General features: G+C 37.5%; 1 long non-coding RNA gene across 1 annotated transcript; it reads left to right on the plus strand.

Annotated features, from left to right (window-relative positions):
* Positions 1-679: 679 nt before the first annotated feature.
* LOC122889474 lies at positions 680-2581 on the plus strand. The gene is made up of 3 exons (XR_006380912.1): positions 680-840; positions 1456-1566; positions 2550-2581. It is a non-coding gene; the product is annotated as an uncharacterized LOC122889474 (long non-coding RNA).
* Positions 2582-4084: the final 1503 nt, after the last annotated feature.

Raw genomic sequence — 4084 nt, forward strand, 5'->3', positions numbered from 1 at the left:
AGTAGATAGCTCCAGGCTGGGTTTGCATTTTGTGTAACTCAACAGGGAGTGACCACGATGGTGGTTCTGATGATAATAATGACTACTATCACTGCTTACCATATGCCAAGATCTTTGCTAACTTCTTTATATGTTATAATTCATGTTAAGTTCCATAACAATCCTAAGAAATATGTATTGTTATTATCCCCATTTTATAGATAGAGATTACATGAGTGTTCAAGGTTTGCCCATTTCACCCAGCTAGTAAATGATAAGTTGGGTAATAAACTCAAGCAATCAGACTCAGAATCCTTTCTCTTAACTATTATGCTCTCTTGCTTCTCAATTTTCCTTTTTTGCAGCATCCCTGATTTCTTTGAATTATTTTCTTGAATCTCTCCCTCACTTGACTTTGAGGAGGAAAAAACTACCCTGTCCTTCCTTCTCTCAAGAGTATATAGGGGGAGGGGCACCTGGGTGGCTCAGGGTTAAGCCTCTGCCTTCATCTCAAGTCATGATCTCAGGGTCCTGGGTTCGAGCCCCACATCGGACTCTCTGCTCAACGGGCAGCCTGCTTCCCTTCTTCTCTCTCTGCCTCCCTCTGTCTCTGCTTCCGTCTCTGCCTACTTGTGATTTCTGTCTGTCAAATAAATAAATAAAATCTTTAAAAAAATATAAAAAGAGTAAAAGGGGAAATTGTCTTACCACAAACATTCCTATTTCCACAAAACCAAGAGCTCCAATGATGTTACTTCCCTTTTCCTTCCAAAGTCCTCTAAAGACTAGAGGAGAGAGCTCAAGAATGGGACGTGGGGGTTGATGGCCATAAGTTGAGTTCTGTTCTTCCTTCCTTCCAAGGTAAGCCTTGGACAAGTAGCTGACTCTTTTTAGAATTTGGGGTACTTAGCCATTCTTGTGTATTAGCTGTGAGCCCTACTAGCCAATTCTGGGGCAAAGAAAAAATAACTTTATGACTGAGGCTATTGTAGTAGTCTAGGCTAGAGGATAGAGACTTGGGCTGGGGTGGCAGTGAAAGTGGAGAGAATCAGATAAATCTGGGATATATTCTTCAAATAAAACCAAAGGGTATGGTGGTAAACTGAATATGGGGGAGAAGAAAACAAAGGCATCAAAGAAGAGGATTTGGTTTGAACAACCAGGTGGATTTACTGAGAAAGGAAGGCTAGAGACTGGAAAAGATTAGATTAGAAGTGTGAGGGTGTCTTGATTGTCTAGAGTACTGTTTGCCTGGTTAAGTTTTGGATACCTGTCAGACAGAGATATCAAATAGCGGAGATATCAAATAGAAAGTTGGATGGAGGAGTTTGGAGCTCAGCAGGCAAGGTAAAGTCTAGAATTATGCACTTGAAAGTCATGACTTGTCCTGAGTCAAAGCCATGGGATCAGATAAAGTTAATTAAGGAGAAGATGAGAAAAAGAGAAGGCTGAAGATCAAACCTCTGTATTCACCAGAAAATTCAGCAAGAGACTGCCCAGGAGTCACCAGTGAGATGGGAGCACAACAAGGGCAGCGTCTTTTGTGTCCCAAGAGAATCAAGTCTTGTCATGGTTTGACTATCCCAGGTACAAAATAAGCTATGTCCAGAGGAAGTGATGCATTGACCTATTTCAGATGGTTTTGAAGCAAATGCTGAGCTCAGACTGTCTGCCGTATAGGAAATTCAAACAAAACTTGAGTAGAAGTAAAGAAGGTGAGACTAAATTGTCTTAGGATCTCTTTAATCCAGATGATTGTCACTGAACCATTTACGTTCAACAGTCTTATATATGAATGTAGAAAAATAAACCATTTTCAGTGAAGAATTTAGAACAATGTGCCTAAGCTCCCAGTAACTTAACTAACTTGCATGGGAAGTGTTCTACGATTCACATTTTACATTTTTGGTGGGAAGAACATAACTAAAAGTGGAGATTGAAATGACTTAAAGATTAAACCAGGACCTGTTATTTATATATAATTGATTAGTACTAAAAAGATTATGAAACAATTTATTTAATTTGACAGACAGAGATCACAAGCAGGCAGAGAAGCAGGCAGAGAGAGAAGGGGGAAGCAGGCTCCCTGCTAAGCAGAGAGCCCTATGCTGGGCTTGATGCCAGGACCCTGAGATCATGACCTGAGCCAAAGGCAGAGGCTTCAACCCACTGAGTCATTCAGGTGCCCCCCTGTTTATTTTTTTAAAAATTACCTTTATTAACCTCTTACTCTTCTATAAGTAGATAATAGCACCAGTTATTATTCCCCCCGCATATTTCTAGTCTATGAATTTTCAAACTTTACTGTACATTAGACTCAACTGGAAGGCTTTCTAAAAAATACACATTCCAAGGTCACATCTCCAGAGATTCTGATTGGGTGTAGCCAGGAAATCTGTATTTTGACTAGTATTCTAGGTGATTCTAGAGAAGATAATCCCTAGACTACACTGGGCGATACACTGGTCCTGATCCTATATTTCAGGTGTAGGTAATTCTCTTCGGGTGGCAAAGGTGCCACTTGGGTCTCCACCCTTATTTTTATTTTATTTTATTTTTTTCTCTTTTAGATGAATAATTTACACAACAGAAATACAAAACTGGAAGATTGAAAGCCTAGAAACATCAAATGTAGAGCTTTTCTTTGGCATAGTAATTATACATAAACTACTATTTGCTTTTATAAAAATAAGCTTTGGGGAAACTTTTTGTCCCCAAAGATTCATCCAACTTGCTTTGGGGGAGAAATCTAGACTTGAGTTTATTTTCAAGGAAATAATGACTTTTAAAAAAAGAGTACTCCCAATTACTCTGTTTTGGAGTGAATGAATAAATCAGTTATTTGGAAACTACAGTTAGAGATGAAGAGCTCTTAAGTGTTGATACTTGTTTTGACATCCTGGCCATACATTAAAGTAATGTGTTTTCAGATTTGTTTTTTCCCCCTAATAGATACAATTGTTCTTGTGAATCCAGTATGTTTTCCTTAACACCTAATAGTTTCTAAGCCCTATGAGAGTAGAAGTTAAAATGACAGTAAAGTTTGACAGTGTAGTAATATTACGTGTTTATTATCTATGGGGCTTTGTTCATGTTAGACATTCAGTACATGATTGGAGCCTTTAATAATTATGTGCGAGCCTTTAATAATTAGCTTTCATTCTGCCCCCTTCTGTTCTTAGCTATGAAATCTGCTTGCCTACTTGATCCTGAAGCATTTCTTTAGTGCCTCTCAAGATTCTAGGAGACCCTTAAAAAATTAGAGAACTGACAACCAAAAGTAATATAATTGATGTTGCATATGTAGATATATAAACAACATGTTCCTGGAACCAACCTTAAGAGATAGGAAATTCTAACATGTTGGGGCAGAAGGTAGGGGGAATGTCCTGTCCAAAAGCTCAAGGTTTTGTTTACTTGTTTGTTTGTTTGCTTTTTGACACTAATTAATAACAAAAAATCACAGAAATACTGCAGTGATTAAGTTTTCTGTTGAGGCATCTCAGATGAAAATCATTTCATGGGCTTATAATTCCAAAAGCCAGTATCAGACACAAGGTCTGCCTTAATGCTGTCAAATTAAACCATGGCAACTGATACATCTAGTATCCATCTGTTTCAAATTCCAATTTTGTGTTTGAGTTTATAAAGTAACTGAAAGCAATCAGATTATGTATATATTATGTATGTCAAGTATAATATGTATATTCAAATCTGGTAACTTGGTTAATTAAGGACTAGGAGAAAAAGTTGACGTAAGGTACAACTGGAACCTTGAAAGGCTTTAATTAATTTCTCCTTCTTCTTGTGCCTTCATTTACTGCTCTAGGCACAACAAATGTCCCATATTTGATTTGAAACTTTATTATCTAAGAACTGAAGTTGAGAACCCCCATTCAAACATTCTTAATGTACTCAGGTCTTGAAGTTATTAATAATATTCATGTCTAATTTTATAGAGTCATTGTAAAATAAAGAGTTACTGCATCAAAGTATGGCTTTTGGGGAGATACTATGGAAGAAAATACAGAAACCTGAGACATCCATCTCTGTACAGAGCAGCATTTAAATTTCTGACTCCAACCACAACTGTGATTGTTTTTAG

Source organism: Neovison vison, chromosome 11 (assembly GCF_020171115.1).
Source record: "Neovison vison isolate M4711 chromosome 11, ASM_NN_V1, whole genome shotgun sequence".
NCBI classification, from domain to species: Eukaryota; Metazoa; Chordata; class Mammalia; order Carnivora; family Mustelidae; genus Neogale; species Neogale vison.